Here is a 23,391-nt window from a genome sequence, read left to right on the forward strand (position 1 = left end):
CGGCATCTAACATGCCCTTGCAGATTCCTGGAGCTGGACTATCAGGGTCACCCTTGACTCTGTTCCTCCTTACATCCAATCAGGTGCCCAGACCCGGGGAGCAGTGGGGTAAGAGCTAAGGCCTCATCCTCTTCCTCACCATCCTGAGCTCTTGACCAAGTTTAGGTTTTGCATCCACAAACTTTCAACTAGCCCCTCACCACTAACCCCCAACCCTCACTGTTCCTAAAGTGATGCTGACAGGGACTCCCATTTACTGAGTGGCTCTCATGTGCTGGGAGCTGTGTTAGGATCTAAAAACATGTTAATTCACAGTAACCTCATGAGGTAGGCAATCTTACGGAATGGAGGCTTAGAGGAAACTGAGGCTTAGAGAGGTGAGGGAACATCATGCCCCGGTCATGTAGCTAATGAGTGGTAGAGTCAAGAGCGGAACTGGAATCTGTCTGACTCTAAAACCTCTTGAACTTGAGCGTGTCACTCTCTGGATGAAAACCCATCACTGACTTGCTGGTGTCTATTAAAGAAAAACCATATTCATGACCACTGCATCCAGGATCCTGCCTGGTGGGCTCAGAACCAACTTCCCTGGCCTCTGGGGTAAGTGAACTCCTTGTACTTCCTCAACAATGAGCACATGCTCCTGCCTCCCACCCTCTGTATACACCATTACCTCTGTCCGAGATTATCTATACCCACTTTGCCATTAATCAAAAGCTTCCTTGCTAAGGCCAGCCCCAATGCCAACTTCTCTGCAAAGTTCTCTCCAATGCCTTTGCCACACATTTCACTCCCCTTCCCGCTGCTAGACCATCACATGTGGCTCATTTCTTGACTTCGCAACCTCCACTCTCAGTCTTGGGATAGGTTTTGCCAGCTTGCCTCCCTCCACTGTGAACTCCCTGAGAACAGGACCTCCCCACCTCCCAGCACAGGACTGGCCTCCAACAATGCTGGCTCCACTACCGAGGAAGCAAACCGACTATGGAAAGACACCAGGGACACAACAAACTGCCTATGGAAGGACACTAGGGTCAACAAATCTTGGGGTGCAGCCTGAATTTGGAAAGCGGAGTCTGGCTGACCAGATGGCAGGAAGAGCTGATGCTGAAAGCACCCAGGCAGCATGCCGCAGCCTCACAGGCAGCACGCTGGCAAATCTGCATCTGAACCTTAGGAAGCAGCTGCTTCACATCCCATTTCACAGATGAGCAGATGGAGGCTTTACTGGGTTAAGGACGTTGCAGGGTTACCTCACTGTTGGATTTGAACCCACCCAGGCAATCTGCCATCAGAACCCCTGCTGAAGTCCCTCTTGCAATGACTCAGAAGACCAAGGTGTTGGTGGCTATGGCAATGGGGCACACTGAAGCACTTAGTGTCTCATGGGGAAATGTCCCAGCCCTTCTGGACCACACTCGTCAGGCCTGTGTCTTCTGCCACACCCCATGTTACATCCCACAGAGGATCCCTGTGGTCTGGCCATGGCGCTATTCTCCCCTCACCTCATCTCCATTCTCTACCCAAAGCTGGATGACAGGGATGAGGTCAGGGAAGGACACTTAGAATCTGTCAAGACGCTGGTCCAGACTCAGGCCCAGGGACCAGGTGAGGTGCTGGGAGCATAGGATGCCCCACGCCGAGGCTGACCTCAGTGTTAATGGCCCTGGCCCCAGAGCTGGCCCACTGGCAGCTCCAGACCCCAGGATCCCGTGTCTCACAGGCCTGCAGAATCTCTTTGGCTCCTGCACCCAGCAGGCCAGCCTGCTGATTAGTGACCATCCCAGCCGGCCAGCTCTGCAGCTCTTCTCCTGACTTGGCATGGCCGTCCCGACCACTGCAGAGACAAACAGAATCCGCCCGGCACCTTGAACAGATGGTGCCACTTCTAAAAATAACGCCGCACCACGCTCCCTGGCGCAGCCAGTCCTCTCGACAGAAGGGGGTGCGGGTGGGGGTGGGGGCTGCTAGCTATGCTCACCAGCCATCTGCACAGGGACAGATGTGGATGTAGCCTCCTGGGGGACAGAGGCTCAGGGGACCCCAGCCCCGCTGAAGCAGGGCAGGGCCACGGGCTTGCTGCTGAGGTTCAAGGTCTGTCCCTGAAGTGAATGTACGGAAGCCATGGCAGCTCCCCTCCCTCCCCACCAACGTGGCTTCCCAGTGGCCCCTCCCCCAGGTTCCATGGCTGAGATTCCCACTTGGAACACTGGCTCTGCTGGCCTTTTGGCTTCTACCCCATGCCTGAGTCCCTATACTCATAACTCCTAGTGCTGTCTTCTCTTAGGAATTTCCTTCCACTCCCAGAATCTTCTTCCTTCTATTTTTTTTTTTTTTTAGGGCCATACCCATGGCATATGGAGGTTCCCCCACTAGGGGTCAAATTGGAGCTGTAGCTGCCGGCCTACCCCACAGCCCCTCCCCAGAGCAGAGACACCAAAGGGGCATCACTGTTTGCAAAGCTTGATGGGAAGCCAGAAGAAGCCCTGATTCCCCATGCCTGCTTGAATCCAGAGGGACCTCAGAATCTGTGTGATGGCCAGTGCCTTCACAGAACCTGTGTGCATTCTTGCTTGTGCTTGCATGCCTCCCTTGACAGTGGGCTCACTTCCTCTTTCCATGATAATCTAGGTCATTGAACTGAATTTTGACTGAACTGAAATTTTCTTCTTGCTATTTTTTACTGTTTCACAGTTAATGGGAGTTTTCTGACTCACACAGAATAACCCTGCTCCCTCTTCTCCACTGGAAGTTCATGACCACAGGTGCATGGATGTGTGTGTTCCAGGGCTGAACATGTGCATGACTGTGCAATGTCACACATACATGTGTGTTTGTGCAGGTCGGGGCAGAGGGAGCACACGCATGGTTGCACAAGTGTGTGTGTAAGCCTGCCTGAATGTGTCTGAGCAGGGGGTGTGCTGAGACGTGTATGCATTTTGGAAATAAGACTCTAGATGTTGCCTGTTGGGGGATCTTTGGCAGCCATGGATCATGGCAAAGAATTTTATTTCTATCTTGAGACTACCTTAGTCTCCCAGTTTGGGAGATGGGTGGGTGGCGAGAGGGGGTGCCCACAAAGGCTCCAGAACAGATCAGAAGGCCAACCTGTAGCAGATGCCTCGTCATTGTCTCTGGGGCTATCTGAAAGGTGGCCATGAACCTCTGTGAACCCCATCCCATGCCATCAGATGACTTTCTCAGGGGACTCTGCCATTAGGGTGGGTCCTGAACAAGATGACAGTGACGACAGAATAGCAGTTTATAAGAGTGGTCATGATGTGCTTTTCCACTTGAAGTTCACAAAGAACACACTGATTATTTCCATTTCAGGATGAAGGAATCTAAGGCAAGGCCACTTTAGGGGCCTGTGGTGGGTCCCACAGATGCCAACATGTCCAGGGGGCAAACCGGGGGCTCAATATCCTGCACAGAACACACTACTCCAGGGCTGGGCACCCCCAGCCATGGGTGAACAGGCCTTGGGCTGGCCTGTCTGGGGGGGGGGTCTGCCATCAGCTGTCCCTGTGCCACTGTCCTCTCTCTTTGGGTCTGAGTTTCTCCACCTGTGAAATGAGGAGGTTGGACTAGATGGCTCCTCACACACTGGCCTGTGCTAAGTCCAGGATACTGGATCAGGCCCAGGAAAGGGGGCCTCTGCCTCCTGCATCCCCATCCTGACGGGTCTGTATTGGCCCTTGGGTCAGCCAGGGTTATTTTCTGGACACTGGACATCTATGGGGCAAAAGTTCCTGTTTTATTTTATTCTTCTTCTTATTATTATATTTTACTGCCGCACCTGCAAGTTCCTGGGCTAGGGGTCAAATTGGAGCTGCAGCTGCCGGCCTATACCACAGCCATAGCAACACCAGATCTGAGCTACATCTGTGACCTACATCACACCTTGCAGCAATGCTGGATCTTGAACCCACTGGGCAAGTCAAGGGGTTGAACCTGCATCCTCATAGATACTAGTCGGGTTTTTAACCCGCTGAGCCACAACAGGAACTCCCAAAAGTCCCCATTTTAAAAAACAAAAAAATCAACTCAGAGCTGCCGTGTGAACAATCTGTCATACACTAGCACTAACTGTTCCCTCCCATTTGCTGCTCTGCCTGGTATACTCCTATCCACCCTACAGGGCCCATCTCATGGGGCCCCTCCTCAGTGCACACTATGCTGACCCCACTCTCTAGGCAGAGTCACCTGATCCTTCTACGGGGTTTGACTGCTTACTCCGTGAAGGGCAGGGGACTGCGTCTATTCATCTCTAGGTCCCCAGTGCACCTGACAGAGACAGAATCAGTGTCTAACAGAGGCTTGCTGAATGATTGTAAAAACCCATAGCTTGACCTCAGAAACTGAGACAGAACAAGACTATCTGGGGCCTGGGCTCATCCACTTCTTCAACTGCTTGCTTTTGAATACAAGGCAAAGAACATGCATGGAGCACATACTGTGCACCCAGCACTGGTCTCCAGGAAGGATTGACGCCCTGGCTGAAATAGAGGAGTTGAGATCACATTTCTGGCAGGGTGGGGGCCACAGTCATCATGACACTGTGGAGTAACAGTAATCAAAGAATCTTAAGAGCAGCTAAGGTTTTTTTTTTTTTTTGGTCTTTTTATGCCACACCTGAGGCATATGGAGGTTCCCAGGCTAGGGGTGAAATCGGAGCTGTAGCCACCTGCTTATGCCACAGCCACAGCAATGCAGGATCCGAGCCATGTCTGCAACCTACACCACACTCACAGCAATGCCGGATCCTTAACCCACTGAGCGAGGTCAGGAATTGAACCCACATCCTCATGGATGCTAGTCAGGTTCATTAACTCCTGAACCACGACGAGAATGCCAGTTTTTTTTTTTTTTTAACTACCAAGTATTATTCCTTGTATGCAGCTTTTTCTATGCACAATATTGCTCATATTTACAATGGCCCCTCAGGCTGATACTCTGATTTCTTTCTTGTTACAGATGAGAAAGCTGAATTTTAGATGGTGGGGTAATTGGCTAAGGGCACACTAGGGTCTAAGTCTCAAGGCTGTACTCTTGACCTTGGCACTCAAGAGATTCCCGGAACTGGAATCAGTGCCCTGTGGTGGGGACACCAGTGGAGAGAAATGTGTTATTCTGGGGAGACAGAGAAAGCCAGGGCCATCCTGTTCCTCCCCCTTGAGATGGAGGAACAGTGCCTGGGGTCCAGGTGGGCTGGGGGCTGGGAGGAGGCCCCCAAGCTTTTGCCAACTTTAACATCCATAAGGAAACCCCCAGTGGGATTCTCGTCTGCTACGCCGCTGACAGGTGCAAGGCGGGGGCTTTGGCTGACCTGGCAGGCTGGGTGTGAGGGGCGGGAAGCAGATGGCAGCCCCTTCCTGTGTTTGGAAGAAGTCAAGGGTGAAATCCTGGAGCCGGCAGCCGGGCCGCATCACCTGCTGTTAGAAACAGCCCCTGGGCCAGAGGGCTGGCGGCCACCCAAAGTGGCTTTGCTGACGAATGGCAGGCCTGGGGAGGCACAGCCACCAGCGCAGCCCTTTTCCACGGAGAGCATTGCTATCTTCTTAGAATTAAGGACTGTTACTGGAAGGAGTTCTTCATAGTACAATCTCCTTTGTCTTGCCAGTGACCTTGGGGCAGAGGGAGCAGGGTACCCATTTTAAAGATAAGGATACTGAGGATCAAAGAAGATAAGCCACTTCCTTGACACAGGGCCCTCAGACAGTGCTGGGAGGTACAAAAGAGACCCGGGTGCAAAACACAAGGAGGCACCCACTCTCTGGTTCCCAAAAGTTCCAAGTCCCCATCCCTCTGCTATGGGTTTGCCCTGTAGTTCAAGTCCACCTGAAGGACGCATGGGTCTACTTGCCCATCCCTGTCCCTGCCCCAAACAAGGGCAGAGACAAAATCTACAGAGATTTCAAACCCATTTTGGTAAGTTTGTGAATGAAGCCGACATAATAGATTCTAAGATGTACCAAGAATTGTGAAAGTTGTTGAAAGCCAATGTCTCAGCAATCACTTCCCTGATCAGCAATGGATTTTGGGGCAAACAGCTCACTCTCACTTCCGCTTATCTGGCAGCCTTTTGCTGTGGGCCTGCGATGTGCCTGGCCCCATGGGATGGAGAAGAACAGGACACAACCCTGTCCTCAGAAAGCCCTGTGTTTTTCCCTCCCTGTGCAGCATGGAACCTGCACATTATAACAACTTAATACAAATGATGATGATAAACTAACATTTACACAGCAGTTTCTACGCGACAGGCCCTGTGTCAAGCACTTGACACACGTTACCTCATTTGATCCACATCACAATTCTGAGGCGGGTATTCTTATTCTCCCATTTTTCAGAAAAGGAAAGTGAGGCAAAGAGAGGTTAAGGAACTTGCCCAAGGTCACTCAGGAAGAGTACAGTGGAGCTGGGACGGATGCTCAGTAAATGTTTGGTGGGTGAATGAATGAAAACACAGGGCAGGTCACACAGGGAGGCCAAGGAAACCTACAGGGAATGGTTCACTGTGACTGTGCAAAGTGCCCTGAGAGCCCCAGGAAGTGGCAGCGGGCCTTCCGAGGGCAGTGCTACCAGAGCGTCAGGGAATTAATTACCTGTGCTTTCGGGCAAACTTGGGCTGTAGGCATCCAAGAAGAGGGTGACAGGGACAGCTGCTGTATCAGTTAGCAGCACGAGGAAGCTCCGATTTCTCCCTCTCTGAGCCCAACCACGTGCCCCACCTATAAAAATATCCCAGGCCAATGGCCCTTTTACCCCGAGAAAGTGGGCTCTGTGACAGGCTGGTCCTGCGCAGGTAGGAGAGGAGCGCGAGGCCCCTCCTGGGCTGCCACGGTCAAGGGTCTCAACCCTGAGCCCTCCTGCTCAGGGTCACACAGTGACCACAGTGACATGGCTCCAGCCTACAGGGAGGGGGCTGTGGCTGGACACCCTGACACCCAAACCTCCCCAGCTTGTGCCTCAGCTGCCAGGCAACCATGCAGCTCAGGTTTCGGGGGCTGAGGACAGGGCTCGGGTGAGGTCGTCAGTTAATAATAATAGATACGGCCCAGCCTGGTGGGGCTGCTTGAGATACACAAATCTCAGACCCGGGCAGGGCCTAGGTGGCTCTGCGGTCATTTTGCAGATGGAGAGACTGAGCGCTGGGAGGGAAAGGGGGTTTCCTGAAGGGACCAGTGAGTTAGCGATGAAGGTTGGAAGAATAATAACAGTTCAGAAAGTAGGGACAAGAGTAGCGCCACGTGCAGGGCGCTGCGTCCGTGGCTTTTCCACCACATCCCAACTCATCCTCAAAACAATAGTGAGGCAGAGGTGTTTTCATGCCCATTTTATAGGTCGGGAGACTGAGACTCAGAGAGATGGTGTGGCCTACTTGAAATCACCGAGCTGGTGAGTGACAGAGGCCAGCTAGGAACCCAGGTCAGTGTGACTCTGAAGTCTGCAAGTGTCACCCCCACCAGTACTGCCCTGAGCGACTAAGGAGAGTCCCTGGGTGAGGACTGAGGGGCCTGCTTCACAGCTGGGGCCTTTCCATCTCCTCAGCAGCCCCTGGAGGGGGAGGCGTCTCAACACTAGGGATGCTGAACTCACAGGGTGAAGTGGGTCCAAGGCGACCTAAGAAGTAGGCAGGGATGTAGGATTTGAGCCCCTGTCTCTCTGGCCAGACCGACCCACTTTGCCCAGTTTGCTGGCAGAAGCCTGGGGCAGCACACCCCTCTGCCAAGCGCCCACCCAGCATTGGGCATCTCTGCCCGATTACCCCCCAAGCAGGGCAAGATTTCAGGGGGACGGGCCCCCACTCCCCAGCCCCTACGAGAGGCTGCAAGCCCCAGCAGAGAGTAGTGACCTTTGATTCCAGGCCACTAGACCTCTCCCTCAGCCACTCACACCCCCACCTCTTGCAACCTGAGCCTGGCAGGACAGGGACAAGCAGGTTGTCATGGTGACAGCACATCAGATACTGACCTGGGGACCTGAAGGCAGCACAGGGGAGGGGCAGGCGTTGCCTCGGAGGGATGACTGCAGGGGTGGAGGGCAGGGGGCCTGGGGACCTGCGGCGGCTGTAGTTCCTCTGTGGGCCAGGCTGGGCACAAGCTGCTATTTATAATTCTGCTGAATGGGCCCAATGACTTGACCCACAGCCCAATGGCCGGGAAGCCCAGCAGCTGCACAGAGGGGAGGAAACAGCTCAGGAACCTCTACCCCACTCCTCCAGCCCCAGCCCTCAGCTCTGAGTGCAGGGTGGAGGGAAGTGGGGGAGCACAGGCCCCCTCACCCACCACCTCCATTAGCCTCAACATCCATCCCTCTGGCCAATCCGCCCACATCCCTATGTCCTGGGCCAGTTTCGGCCAGTGCAGGAGCCCAGGAAGGGCTGGGGCCTGGGTTCTGGTCTTAAAGGGGCTCAGAGAGCATGCGTGTACATATGCGTGCGTGCATGCACGTGCATGTGTGTGTGCACGTGTGTTCCAGGATGCTTCCCACTGGAGGGGGAGGAGGGTTGGGGTGGAGGGGAAAGAGAGGGGAGAAAGAGAAACTGTAAGGCAGAGAGGCACTTGAGAGGCTGGGGTGGAAGGGCTGGGGGTGGAAAGGAGGTGTAAGAGGGAGAGAAACAGAGGCAGATGTCAAAAGAGACAAAGTGAGACAGAGAGAAAGGAGGGAGGGAGAGAGATAGGAGGAAATGGACAGACACACATAGAGCCAGAGGAACTGAAGCAGAGACACAGAGAAACTGGAACCGGGGTGGGGGTGGGGGGACAGAGCGCAGAGTCCTCTCTGCCCTGGTGGTCAAGCCCAAATGCAAACACGACTGGGACTCATGCGGCGGCTGGGGGTGGGGGGTGTCACTCAGAGGCCTGCGTGTGGGAGGGGAGAGGGCCTGGGCTGCACTCACCGCCCAGCCCTGCTCCAGCCTCCTCGCCGCCTGGGGGCATGGGCAGGGCCAAGACTGCTCCAAGGTCGCCGGAACCGGGCCAGGAGAGGCATGGTGGTGGCTCCTGGGGCTTGCTGGGCTGTCCGCCCTCGGATAAGGGTTATTTTGGGAGCAGAGCAGCCAGAACCCACCCCCTCTTCCCTTGTTCACGGGCCAGTGGCTGCTGACTCAAAATTTTCTCTCAAGGAAACTGTCTCCCCGAAATCCAATGTCACTTCTTCTGGGAGGCCTGCCCTGACCCTCCCAGATTAAATTCTCTGCTTGCACAGAGCTAGCCCTGGGGTGGGGGGGGGAGCTGGAGCCAGGCCTCCCAACCCCCGTGAGAGCTGCACGTTCACTGAGCAAGAACTTTACATGTACCATCTCATTTAGCCTCCCAGCAGCCCTCTGCAGGGGCTTCAGGAGCAGGCCCTGATTTACAAAGGAGGAAACCAAGGCTCAGAGGGGCTAAGTGGTTTGCCCATGATCTTATGGCTGGGAAGTTGTTGAAGCAAGGTCTGACCAAGCAGCCAGAGTTCAGAGCCCACGCAAACAGCCTTCCCTGCTCTAATGGTCACTTTCACACCCACGACTCCAGAACCTTCTGTGGCTCCCCAGTACCTCCAAGATCAAATCCAAACATCCCACTGGGTACTAAGCCTTTCCTCTATTTGTCCTACTCTTGTCGTTCAGGTATCATTTTCTCTCTCCTCCCAATCTCCTGCTTCTAGGCCCCTTCTGCTCTGGCCTTTTCTGATTTATTCATTTAAGAGCTAGTTAATGAACACCCACTGTGTGCCAGGCACACCATACTTGTTTCTGTTGGGAAAGACAAGTTATGAAAAGTGATATAAAGAGACTAAGGCATTACGACCAGCTGCCAGGGGACTTAGTTTGCTGAGTAGACATGCAAAGAGCTGTCGCCAGTGGGTGCCAGGCTGAGAGAACGGCACAGGTGAAGACCCTGAGGTGGGAATGGGTGGGGTGTGCTTTTAATAATCCAAAGCATGGCTGGGGCTTGTGAGGGAGGCTGAGGGATGAGGTAAGCTCAGAGAGGGGCAGGGGTCAACTGTGTGGGGCTTTGAAGCCAGGATGAAGAACCTGGATTTTATCCCAGGAGCAGTGGATGCCTCTAAAGAATTTTAGGTGACAGATCAGCACAAAGTTTATTTGTTTTTAAGGACCAATCCTCTGCTGGTGGACACCCTGTCAGGGAGATAGGGAGAGAGCTGGGGAGGAGGGAGCAGCTACTGCGTCACCAGGCGAGTGGGGACGGGGCAGCGGCTGCAGGGGCGGCCTGGGTGCTGAAGAGACGTGGGCAGGTGGGAGGGAGGAAGTGGCACCAGGAGGACGAGCCAGGGAGAGGGAGGGGGAGGAGCACGGCGGATGAGGGCTCTGCCTTCAGCAAGAGGGTGGGTGATGGTGCCATTTACTGGGACGGGAAGTTGGGAAGGAGCCGGTTTGGGGGGTGGGTGGGCACAGGGAAGAATCCTCTTTTGGACTTGTTAACTTTGAGATGCTTGTGAGATGTCCAAGTACAGATGCCAAGCGGCCAGTTGGGTGATGAGCTGGGAGCGCAGAAGAGAGGTTCTGGCTGAAGATATAAATATGGGAATAGGCAGCTGATGGTGTTTCAAGCCATGGGACAGGGTGAGCTCACTGAGGAGAGAGACGACTGAGGGAAGGGAAAGGGCTCAGATTTGAGCCCCCAGCATTTGGAGGTCGAGCAGAAAAAGAGGACCGAGCCATGCAGCTCCCCAGCTGACCTGTCAGGTGGCTTCCCTGCTTGAAAGCCTTCCGTGGCTCCCCACTGCCCTCAGAACAAGGGTCAAAATCCGTAGCTTGACACACAGCTCCTGCCTACTTCTTCTGTTTCAAGTCCTCTGGCCCCTCACTCATATCCTTCCCAACAATGGTACCAAATCCCTTGTGACATTCCACAGCTCCAGGTTTAGCCAGGGCAACTGCCCTGCCTAAGTGCCCTTCTCAGGCAAAGCCTAATTCTAGCTCTTGCTCTTGTAAGGCTTTCTCTAAGCTTCAAGGCCAATTTTGCAAACCTGCCTCTGTGTCTCTAGGCCTTGTGGATGCACTACACTAGCGCCGTCTTTCTGGGAGCCCCTTGGGGGCGGGGGCTGGTCCACCACCCCATCCAGGGCCTGGCACGCCTGAGGCTCAGGGAGAGCCCTCGTGTGCTCAGTGCGCATTCCTGGGTCACAGTCGGACATGTGCCATCAGAGCTGGGGGCAGAGGCAAGAATGTGGACTCCATCACTGCCAACTTGAGCCTGGGCTGCCGCTCTGAACAGACTCAGAGGAAGGAAGGTGCTCAGAGGGAGGAGGTGAGTGGGCGTGAGAATGACGGGCAGCCACTGGGCACTTGCCAGGCACCCTGCCTGCCACTGCAGCAGGAGGGGAGAAAAAGGAAAAGATAAAATCAGGGAACAAAGAGCAATCAAGTTCATCTGCCCTCACTACTGTCCCAGCTCACGATCAGAGATCCCTGTGCAGGAAATCAAAGAGACAGTGGGGAGAGGGGAACTTGGTCTGGAGGGGTCACGACAAAGCTCCTGCACCCTCCTGGGTCGCTTTGATTCTGTATTGTGTCTAATGTCACCACCCGCAGGCTCCTGCTGAAAGCCTCTGTGGATGGGGACTGGAGGGGCAACTTGCTCATTTAATCCGCTCCTAATAGGTGTCGGGCGCCTTGAGTTCATTCAAGGGCACAGATTGGGGTTAGGCAGACCTAGGCTCTGATTCTGGCTCCACTGCTTCCTCATGGCTTTGGGCAGCTTACCATCTTGCTCTGGGCCTCAGTTTTTTTCATCTGCAAGATGGGGACATTGACAGATGCATGCCTATGCTTTGGGGGTGGGGATGACGTGTGACAATGGTTGTGAAACATGGAGCAAGCACCTGTCACACAGCTGTCTCCTTTTATCTTCCTAACAGTCCTGTTAGAGGAGCGATGATGCTCCTATTTTATTGACAGGGGAACTGAGGCTCAGCGAGGGCCAGATGGCAGAGGTAGGATGGACAGAGCTGATGCCTAAGAGCATTTCTGCTTCCAAAGCCAAAGGCCCCTCCCTGTGCAATGTCCCATGCAGTCTCTTACTTGACATTCGTTTGTTGATTCTAGGGTCTGGGGTTGGACGCTGGGAACCCAAAGGTGATTCAGACAAAAGGTCTACCTTCTGGGGTGGGGGGTGTCACCATTGACTGTTTTATACCCCCTCCTCCCATTCGGAGAAGCTCTAGGTGGGAGGTGGGGTGGGGACTCCCACAGTACAGAAGGAGAAATAGTCTGGGAGTTCCCAACTCACAGACCCAGTTACTCCTCTCAGGACCAGACAAACAGCTAGGGTACTCCTCTGAATCTCAGTTGCTTCTTCTGAAAAACTGGCATAAATTCTATCTCCCCCTCAAGATAACCAGAAAGAGAAAGACACATACCGTATGCTATCACTTATATATGGAATCTAAAATATGGTACAAAGGAACCTAGCTACAGAACAGAAACAGACTCACACACATAGAGAACAGACCTGCGGTTGCCAAGGGGGAGGGGAGGGAGTGGGATGGACGGGGAGTTTGGGGTTAATAATGCAAACTATTACATTTAGAATGGATAGGCAGTGAGGTCCTGTTGTACAGTACAGGGAACCATATCCAGTCTCTTGGAACAGACCGTGCTAGAAGATAATATGAGAAAAAAAAGTATATGTATGTATGACTGGGTCATGTTGCTGAAAGTAGAAATTGGCACAACATTGTAAATCAGCTATACTTTAATTTAAAAAATTAAAAAATTAAAAAAATTAAACAAAAGGTAACAGGAGGGTGAAGCAGGAAAGCATTTGGGTGGCCTTGGCACCATTATGGGGACCTGCTGCCTGCCACCCCTCACCCCCCCCCCCCCCCGCCCTGGCCAGGCTCTCTTTAGCTGAGGTCTGGGTAAAGGTCCTTTTTAAAAGTTTGTGAAGACTTACTTTTTTTGAGGAGGAAGCCTGTGGCTTTCATCAGCTTCTCAAAGCAGTTCCTGGCCCCTCTGTGTCATAAAGACCCAGAATCACTACTTAGCAGGACCAAGTCAACTCTCTGCTTTCCAATGAATTCTGTGCAGAAACGGCACCAAGATTGTGGAGCCAGGACACCCAGGGGCTTGGGGATGGTTAGAGAGCAGGGTTGGAGGCCGGGGCCCCAAGCTTGGGGGCCCATAGCAAGGCAAAAACACTGGAAAATCGCTCTCCCGCTACAGCTCTCCTGTGCTTCCAGGGCTCGGGATCCGGTAGTAACCAACTCCCCTCCACGCCAGCGTGGCGGAGGAGAAAGAACTCAGATGCTGGTCTTACCCAAGCAAAATGCAAAGCTAATTCTTCTAGACAGCAAGTTCCTGTACCCTTAGTCGATCAGGCTCTAGGTGAGAGGAAATTAGATTCCATCTGACGCCTCCATTAGCCCCAGGGCTGGGAGTGAAGGAGACAGTGCAGTGCAGAAAGCTGTTATTGCAGACACACCCCGCATCTGGCCAGAGAAGTAGATGGATGATATAAGCTACCCCAGGGAGGTGCTACTCAGAGAAGACCTTCGGAGAATGATCCAGGGCTCCTCTGCTTAGACGTCCACATCTAGACCCATTCTGGAAGTGGCCCAAAGTCACTTATTTGAGTCTGGTGGGTCATAAGGTGGAGGCCCCATAGGCAGATTGTGGCTTGAAATATCAGCTAACTGGCTGTTCCTCCAGTCCACGCTTCATCACAAGTGACACCTGCTTCCTCCCTTGCCTCTCTACCTGGATGCCCCCACCACCTCATACTCCGTCCATCTCAAGTCCAACTTGTCAGTTTTCTCTTCTATGATACGAGACTTTTTTTGTCTTCTTTAAAAAGTCATTTCTTATTTCTAAGTGGTGAAGATGTCCTTCTATGTCTTCTTTTATTTATTTTTAATTAAAAAAAAATTTTTTTTGTCTTTTTTAAGGCTACACCTACAACCCATGGAGGTTCCCAGGCTAGGGGTCCAATCAGAGCTGTAACTGCCGGCCTACACAAGAGCCAGAGCAATTCAGGATCTGAGCTGCATCTGGACCTTCACCACAGCTCACGGCAACACCGGATCCTTAACCCACTGAGTGAGGCCAGGGATCGAACCCACAACCTCATGGTTAGTAGTTGGGTTATTAACCACTGAGCCACAACGGGAACTCCCTACTTCTTCTTTTAGAAGCTTTATCATTGTAGCTTTTATGTTCAGATTTATGAGTTGTCTCAATTTAATTTTTCTCATTGACTTTCTTTGTATTGTGGTTAAATCTACATAACGTAAACTTTACTACTTTAACCATTTTAAGAGTACAGTTCAGTGGAATTAAGCACATTCACATTGTTGTACAACTGTCACCACCGTCCAGCTCCAGAACTCTTTCATTTTCCTCAACTGAAATTCTATCTCCATTAAACACGAACTCCCCACTGCTCCCTCCCTTCATCCCTGGAACCACTATTCAACCTTCTGGTTTTTTTTTTTTTTTTTTTTTTGGTCTTTTTGGCTTTTTAGGGCTGCACCCACAGCATATGGAGGTTCCCAGGCTAGGGGTCAAATCAAAGCTACAGCTGCCAGCCTACACCAGAACCACAGCCACGCCAGATCTTAGCCGCATCTTCGACCTACACCACAGCTCATGGCAAAGCCGGATCCTTAACCCACTGAGCAAGGCCAGGGATTGAACCCTCAACCTCATGGTTCCTAGTCGGATTTTTTAACCACTGAGCCACGATGGGAACTCCTCAACTTTCTGTCTATGGTTTTTGACTACTTTGGGGGACCTTATGTATGTGGATCACACAGTATTTGCCCTTTTGTGTCTGGCTTATTTCACTTGGCACAATGTCTTCAAGGCTCATCCATGTTGCAGCAAGCGTCAGACTTTTCCCCCTTTTAAAGGTCCAATAATAATCCCCGTATGCATAGACAGTGTTTTGTTTATCCATTCTTCTGTTGAGGGACACTGGGGTTGCTTCCTGCTTTTGGTTGTTTTGAATAATGCTACTAGGAACATGAACGTGAAAACATCTGCTTGAGTCTTTGTTTTCAATTCTTTTGGGTACATACCCAGAAGTGGAATTGCTGGGTCATATGGTAATTCTATGTTTAAATTTTTGAGGAACCACTATACAATTTCCTACAACAGCTGCACAATTTTGCAGTCCCACCAATAGCACACAAAGGTCTCAATTTCTCCACATCCGTGCCAACACTTGTACATTTCTGTTTTGTTATTTATTTATTTATTTATTTATTTATTTATTTATTTTTGCTTTTTAGGGCCACACCCTTGGCATACGGAGGTTCCCAGGCTAGGGGTTGAATCGGTGCTATAGCTGCCAGCCTACACCACAGCCACAGCAAGGCCAGATCTGAGCCACGTCTGTGACTTACACCACAGCTCACGGCCATGCCGGATTCCTGACCCACTGAGCAAGGCCAGGGATCGAACCGGCATCCTCATGGATACTAGTTGGATTCCTTTCCACTGCACCACAACGGAAACTCCTGTTTTGTTTTTTATAATAGTCATCTTAACAGGTGTGAAATAGAATCTTACTGTGGTTTTGATCTGTGTTTCCTTAATGGTCAGTAATGTTGAGTTTCTTTTCATGTGCTTATTGGCCATATCATCTTTGAAGAAATGTCTATTCATTCAGTCTATTCAAGTCTTTTGCCTATTTTTGAACTGGGGTGTTTGGGCTCTTTTTTTTTTTTTTTTTTTTTTTGGTTGAGTTGTAGGAGTTCTTTACATATTTTGGACACTAATCCCTTACTATATATATGATTTGTAAGTATTTTGTTCCATTCCATGGATTGTCTTTTCATTCCATTGATAGTATTCTGGGCTGCACAAAACTTTTTCAGTTTGATGAAGCCCAGTTCATGTATTTTTTTCTTTTGTGGCTTGTGCTTTTGTTGTCACATCTAGGAACCTGTTGCCAAAAAGCTTCCCCCCTCACCCTGTTTTCTTCTCCCTCAGTTTTATGTGTGTATCATGTGAGATAGGAGTTCAACTGAACATTTGTGAAATCTCACCTTTAAACTTCCCACCCCACCTCATTCTCCCTGGGGTTCACTGTTCTCACAAAAAGCCTCATCTTCTCTCCAGGTGGACAGCTCAGAACACAAGAGTTACCCCTGTCACTCTCCTTCCATCATCCAGGTCCTGCTAATTTTGCTTTTTCCTGTATTTCCTTAAAACCACTTACTTCCCTGCCTCTCCACAGGCCCTGTGCCAAGTTTCTCATCTCTTGCTTGGATGATTGCAGAAGGCTCTCTGCTTCTACTGGGAAAAGCAATTCTGACTACATCACCTTCCCCCCATAATGCTCTTGGGATAAAGACAAAACTCCTTAACGTGATCTTCTAAGCCCAGGGTGGCCCATCCCAAATCCATCAACCCTACCTAATCTCCCATTCTCACACTCTCTGCTCCAGCCACACTGCTCACTCTCCCCACCAGGCCCTTGTCTGTTCTGTTCCCTTGCCTGGAACATTCATGCTGTCCCTCCCCATCAGCACCTAGTAAACGCCTACTCATCTTCCTCTTCTCGGCTTAATGCCACCTCCTCAGGGAGGCCTTCCCTGATTTACCTAATATATACTCTCCATTGCTGCACTCACCACGGTTGCATTTTACACTTATTTCTGTGAGCTGGATGAATGTCTGACACTAGACCTCTGAGGGCAGGGCCTGTGTCTGGTTTTTAATTGCTACTATCCATTCCTAGAGTCTAGCATCGTGCCTAGCACATAGTAGGTCATCTGTAAATAGTGTGGATGGAAGGAAAGAAAAAAGGAAGGAAGGGAGGGAGGGTGGAGGCGTGGAATGAAAAGATTGGTTTCCTTGGCTTTACAAGATTCTTCCCAAGGTGGGAAGCTATGGTGTTTATGATCTCCAGAGGGCAGGGAGTGACACTCACTTTCCGTCAATTTCAGATTTTCTAGGAACTTACTATGTGACAAATGCCATGCAGGCCCTTTCTCAGACTCAGTTTCCTCATCTGTAAAGTGGGGACAACAACATTCCCCTGTAGGATTGTCGTATTTTAAAGATGATTATGTGAAAGTGCTGAGCCCCAAACAGGGGTACCCAGATATAGTCAGGGAGCACAGGTTCTCTGTGCCTCAGTCTTCTCTTCATTAGTTGTCAGATTTAGGGCTGGACACATCCCTAGAATGGCACATGGAGACCCAAATCCCTTCTGAAGCATGCAGTCTTCGAGGACTTCCCCAGGTACACACCCTGGGAGGCTTAACTCAGCTGCACTTGTTCTGGACATATCTGAAGCCTGGTCACAGTAGGAGTCTTAGAAAAATGCTCATGGCTCATCTGCCTGGACATTTTTTCTTGGGGAAGTTTAGAGGTGGCCTGAGATTTAGTCCACTCTGGTGGGTAAGAGATGGGTGACCCCAGTGTAGACTCACTTTCAAGCCTAGACTCTGGGTAATTCTTCCCTTGTGTGCGACTTCAGTCAGTCTCCCTGGTGGGCAGGGGAGACTCCTTAGCTGACCTTAGGCACCAGATAAAGGCCAAGACAGGTCCTGAGAAGCTCTGGGACCCATCCTGGATCCTGATGTTGCCCACAGGGAACAGTGGTCTGCCCTGGACCCAGCATTGGAGGAAGCGGCAATGGCCATAGCTGAAGTAGGAGGCTCCCTCAATTCTGGCCTCCTGTTGTCTGATGGGTAGGTTCCCTGTCCTCTCAACTCCCCTCTCCTCATAGCTGGGGCCAGTGGGCCCCCACCTACAGGCTCCTGGATCTGGGCTCAGTGGGTCCTGACTGGGAGGGAGTCCAAGAGCCCAGGCCTCCTGCTTAGGGGGCTCATGCCACCTGGACAAATAGGCTTCAACTCTAGGGACTGGCTCCAGCCTTGTTCCTGGCACAGAGCACCCTCCCTTACCCCATTTCCTTCGGAGCTGAGATTCTGATAACTCCTTGCCGGTGATCCTACTCCCACCTGGGCCCCAGGCTTAGTCCAGGCTTTCTCCCCAGTCCCTCTCAAGTCCATTTCCTTCCCTCCATTTCTACCTCTATCATCGAGGCTCAACTGGGTGATCGCACTAAGCCTCCTTATCCATCTCACTGTGAACTCCTTGCTCCTACAATCCATTCACCATACAACAATCAGATTGACATTCCTAAAACATAAACTGGAGCATGTCACTTTCCTGTTTAAAACCTTCTATGGCTTCCAGGACACTTAGAACTAAGTCCAAAGTCCAGGGTCTACAAGGTGCCCTGGATCTGCTGACCCTCCCCTTTCCTTCCCACTTCTTTATCTCCCACACTCTGCCTTCAGCCTGCTCTCACAAGCCATGCCTGGACCTTACAACACAGCATCTGTTTTTGCTGCAGTTACCGACGCACAGGACATCTGCTTGGGGCTGCTGGGACCTTCCTTAGAATGAAGATAACATAGATGCCAACAGAACTAAGGAATGAGCTAAGACTCATCTGAGCACCAGGATACAGCCATACCTGAACCCAACACATCTTTTTTTCTTAGGTTAACTTGAGTTGGCATTTGTACTACTTGCTTGTGAAAAGAACCAACCCCAATGAATTCAACTGGACAACTTTTCTCACCCCACTCATCTCCTCTCATGCTCCTCCAACATGCCAGCGCACTCCTGTCTCAGGGCTTTTGCCCCCACTGTTTCCTCTGTTTGGAGAGTTCACCCAGATGTCTACAAGTCTCACTCTCTAACTTACTCATGTCCCTGCTCAAATGTCACCTTCTTAAGGAGGCCTGCCCTTCCCACCCTGCCAAAAATAATATTCTTCATCATGACCCCCTCCCCCCTCATGCTGGGTTATTTTTAAAAATAATACTTTCAACCACCATGAATGTTATATATGTCATACTTACTGTCTGTCTCGCTTCACTAAACTTTAAAGTCTGTGAGGGTAGGGATTGTGTTAGGATGTCCACCTGTCCTGATTTTCTTGAAATTGAAGGGGTTTCTGGGATGCAGGACTTTCAGTGCTAAAACCTGAATGTCCTGGGCACCAGGGCCATTTGATCATCTTAGACTGCTTTGTTTTATTATCAGGGCTGGCATAGGGTAGATGGTCAATCCCCAGCTGAGTGGGTAAATGAATGCCAGTCCTGGGCCAGGCAGTGCCACGCTGTATTTATGTGCACTGTTTCCTTTCATCCCCATGGCCAGCCTGGGAGGGGGGTTCTATTACCCCATTTTACACATGAGGAGCCTGAGGCTTGGGCAGCTTGCCCAGGCCACATGGCTGGGGAAACAGGACTGGAATCCACCCAGAGGTCAGGCCCTTGACTCTTCTGCAGTGCGTGCCTCCTAGTTACGGCCTGCTCTGCTCACCGACCATCCCTTAGCTCCTGTCACCCAAACAGCCACTTTGGGCCCAAAGCATCTCACCCCTCACCTCGCCCACCAGGTGGGTGAGACCCAACCCAAGGGCAGCTTGTTCTCAGCCAGGTTGGTGGTGACAGGAGAGGGCGAGCAGGCAGGTCAGGGGCTGGAGTTGAGCTGTGCTAAGGCTGGAAGCCTGGAGGTGGTGGCCACTGTCCCTGAGCTGTGTGTCCCCAGGGCACCTCTGGTCCAGGCTCCAGGTCTCCCTGGGGACTTCTCAATCACATCTGCCTTTGCAGCTGGTCCTCACCCTTGTGAATGAGCTGGAGAAAGCCTGTTTCCTGCCCACCCATGGGGGCCTAAACCAAAACACCCTCCCAACCCAGTGAAGGGAAAGGTCTCTCTCTGCCATCCCAGAGCTGCTGCTCCCCGTGCCTACCCCATCACCATCAGAACTGGGGGAATAACACTGGGGGGCAGTGCTTCCCCAGGTCCATTTCCCTCTCGTCTGATCCTTACAAGCAACCCTGCAGACAGGTGCTCTTTCTTATCCCCACTTCATGGATGAAGAAACTGAGGCCCAGAGAGGCGAAGTCACCTGGCCCACGTGACACGGCTCACAGAGATGGAGTCAGGCCTGTCTCCCAAGCTCACATGTTATCTCTTCTTCCTCTCCTCACTGGTGAGGCTGATGACGGAGAGGATCTGAGTCTCTGCTGTTCACTGAGCCAGGCACTGCCCACGTCCTAGTTCTCATTTCAACCTTGCACGCTAGGTGCAAGTGCGTCCATTTTTCAGGAAGTCAGACAGCACAGGTGTGAAGTGACAGACCAGGGTCACATGGCCCGGAGGATGCCTAGTGGAGCCTGTCTGACCAGGATGCTTCCCACTCTCCTTTCCTTCCCCCCATCCACCCACCTATGAACCTATCTCACAGCCAATCAACATTCACTGAATGACCCATGATGCGTGACACCACCCGCCCAGCACCTAGAGCAGGAGGATGTCCTGGGCTGCAGTGGTGGCTATCCTGGCTCCTGGCCCAGAGCAGCTGGAAATCCCTTCCTGAGAGGCTGCCGGGCTTCCAAACCAGGATCCCCTGGGTCCTATTAACCATCTACTTGGGAGTCTCCCACTGGGGAATTCTTCCCTGCAGGGTTCATTCTGGGATCTCAGCTGCTCTCCCCCTGCCTGGCCGCCAAGGAGCTGTTTTTCATAATAAAGCAGGGCGGGAGAAGGGCCACAGGCGGTTGTAATAATTTCAGCATTGGAAATTTCCATGGCAATGGAAAAGACCTGCTGGCCACCCTCCAAACACATTCCTGAAAAAACTTCCAAAACCAAACCACCAGATTGGGCCACTGTATCCACGGCAGACACTGGAGCTGCCCACGGAAGGGCTTGGGGCTAGCGCATGGGCATCAGTGCCTAGCACAGAGTTGGGCACCACAGGCCCGGGGATCAAGGGAAAATGGGGAGCTTTTCCTCTTTTGGAGGGAAGTGTGGAAGAACAAAGCAGCTGTTCCCCCAGGAGTGAATCACAAGCCTGGAGTCCATTGTCTCAGCCACCTGATTGCTGTGTGACCTTGAGCAGTCACTACGCCTCCCTGAGCCAAGTTTTTCCCCTGTGAAAGGAAGCAGTTTGTGGGAGGTTCTTTAAGGCCTGAAGCACTGGTGATGTTTGCTGGCTCTGACTTTGGGTCTCCTGAGTTCTGGAGACTGAGGCCAGGAAGGGTACAGAGAAGCTGAGTCCCTGTGAACGCCTGAGGAATCTAAAGGGCCCAGAGGCTTCCTGGGAGGGAGAAAAGGACCTGTGAGTCCTGGAGGGTACGAGCTTGTGGTAAGCAGGCAGCCTCCCCACTGCCTAGTCATGGGCATGCAGCTCCCCACAGCCTTCTATGAAAGGAGGGGATGGCAAGTGGCAGGGTCTGCATAAAGGTGAGGATCCTGGGGATGCCCTCCCCCCAGTGTCTGGCCTGCCATCACCCGCAGCCATCCTGGGGGTCTCTGTGGCACTCTGGGCTCTCCACAGCCACCTGCTGCAGTCACTACCTGCTCCTGCCTCGATGGCTCCTTCCCACTGTGCCCTGGTGTGGCGCTGCCCCCTCTGCCTGCGCTCACCTGCCAGGCTGGTCTTTGCTCAGCCCAGCTCTGATCCCAGCCGAGGCCCCCCCCGCCCAGGGCCCTAACTCCCCACAGCACAAGCCTGGGGTGGGTGATGACCTGGAGCATCAGCTTTCCCTCCACAAGCCCCTTCTCCCAGGGCAGGAAACCCCCCTCCACACCAAGCACTAGCCCCCACGAATAGCCCGAGAAGAATCCCCCCAGGTCTGGAAGGAGGCGATTTCCTGTGCAGACCCAGGTTTGAACCCAGGCTAGGCTGATTCCTCCACAGCCGTGAGCCTGTTTCCTTAGCTGTGAAGTGGGGGTGAGGCTGTGGCCCTTACACTGTCATCCTGAGGATGAGAATGAGAACGAGCTAGAACGCTGGGCTCAGAGCCTGGCCTGGAGCCAACCCTGGGCAGACCTGACCCGGGTAGGACCCCCTCCGTGAAAGGGGCTGGGAGGGCTCCGGTAGACTGGGGGGTGGGTGAGAGAGGGAGGCAAGGGGAAGAGGTCAGGGAGGTTGAAGGAGGCTGAGTGGCCACTGCCATCCTTGCCATCATGGCAGCACTGTTGGCTTTTTAAACCGAACACTTAGCATGTGCAAGCAAGGAGTTTAGGGCTTCTTGCTGCTCTCTCATTAAAGTCCTGCCTGGGAAGGTTTGTCACCTTATCTCATGCTGTTGAAAGAGGGTCAGAGCGGTGAGTCACTTGGCTGGTGGGTGACATGGCCAGGGCCTTCACCCCTGAGTTCTGCACTGGGTGCAGATGGGTAGCAGTGGGTGATGAGAGGGCTTACATGAAGAGGTGGGTGATGCCCTGTCCCTGGGTGTGGGCATACCTGGCTTGGCCCCTTCCTGGCTTGGGGAACCCTTGATGGGCTCCTCTCCCTTTGCTTCCTGCTCATCCCCTTATGGAGTCTTTATAAAGCAGGTCCTTGTGATCACAGCAAAGAAACCAAATTTACTCTGCCTGGCTCCAAATTCTCCCAAGGGGTGGGCGGGCATGAGGGTGGAGCGAGGTGGGGGAGAACCTTGAACCACTCCAGAGGCAGCTATCCTGGCCTGCTTTCAGACACTGTTGTCCTGGTCTGCTTGCTCCCTGGTCCTGGGGCCAGCCCCTCAGCCAGGACTCAGCTCTCAGCACCTGGGAGTGGGAAGGTCACTCCTTGAGGCTGCTGTGTATCGATGGCTGGGGAAGACGTTTGCAGGAGCTTCTGGCAGAATCCCATGAAATCCACACTCCTGGTGCTCACCCCTCCAAGGGCCCTGAGCAGAGGCAGGTCCAAGGCAATAGGGAATGAGCCAGTGCTTATGGAGCTGGAGCCGAGTGTGGTGAGTGAGATGAGGGGGCATCTGCTACAGCGGCACAGAGGCACACAGGGCAGGGGCCAAACCCAGGGAAGCTGCCTATCGGTGGCCACACTGGCATCCTTCAAGCGCACCTGTACCATGCTGTTTCCCAGTCCAGGGTCCTTCCATGGGTGCCCACTGATCAAGTGCAGGACTTGGTCATGAGATGTGGGTTCAAACCCTGCTCTGTCATTTATGAGCTGTGCAACTCAGTTTCTCTATCTGTGAAATGGGAAATTCCTCACCAACTGCCCCAAACTGTCGCAAGGACTGAATGAGATGACAGTCTCTTCTCTACACAGCAGCCAAAGGGGGTTGTGTGTGTGTTTCACCCCTGCCTAAGACCCTTCAAGGTCAGGGTCAAATCCAAATACCATACCATAACCTATAAAGTCCCACATGACTAGGCTCCTTACATTTTCTTCCACCTCACCTAACTCTGCCCTCTGAGCACTCTGTCACAGCCACAGTGGCCTCGATCTCTGAACACACCCTGCTCATTCACACCCCAAGGCCTTTGCACATGCTGGCTCCTTTGCTGGGACTACTCTTCCCCAGATGGTGCCTTGGCCAGGCACTTCTCATCATCACAAGCGTCACCTCCTCAGCGAGGCTCCCCTTGCCCCCAACCATCCTACTCAA

General features: G+C 52.4%; 1 protein-coding gene across 15 annotated transcripts in view; it reads right to left on the minus strand.

The window, feature by feature from the left end:
* The window catches only part of ATP2B2 (ATPase plasma membrane Ca2+ transporting 2), a 370,618-nt gene that overhangs the window by 129,883 nt on the left and 217,344 nt on the right, over positions 1-23,391 (minus strand). For 2 of the 15 annotated variants that reach the window (XM_021069328.1, XM_021069332.1), the window contains exon 1: positions 7,975-8,373. The exons of the other annotated variants lie outside the window; for them this stretch is intronic. The gene's annotated coding sequence lies outside the window, so the exon portion shown is untranslated. Of the gene's footprint in view, positions 1-7,974; positions 8,374-23,391 lie in introns of those variants that run through there. 15 annotated transcript variants of the gene reach the window in all.

The sequence above is a fragment of the Sus scrofa genome, chromosome 13, assembly GCF_000003025.6.
Source record: "Sus scrofa isolate TJ Tabasco breed Duroc chromosome 13, Sscrofa11.1, whole genome shotgun sequence".
Lineage (NCBI taxonomy): Eukaryota > Metazoa > Chordata > Mammalia > Artiodactyla > Suidae > Sus > Sus scrofa.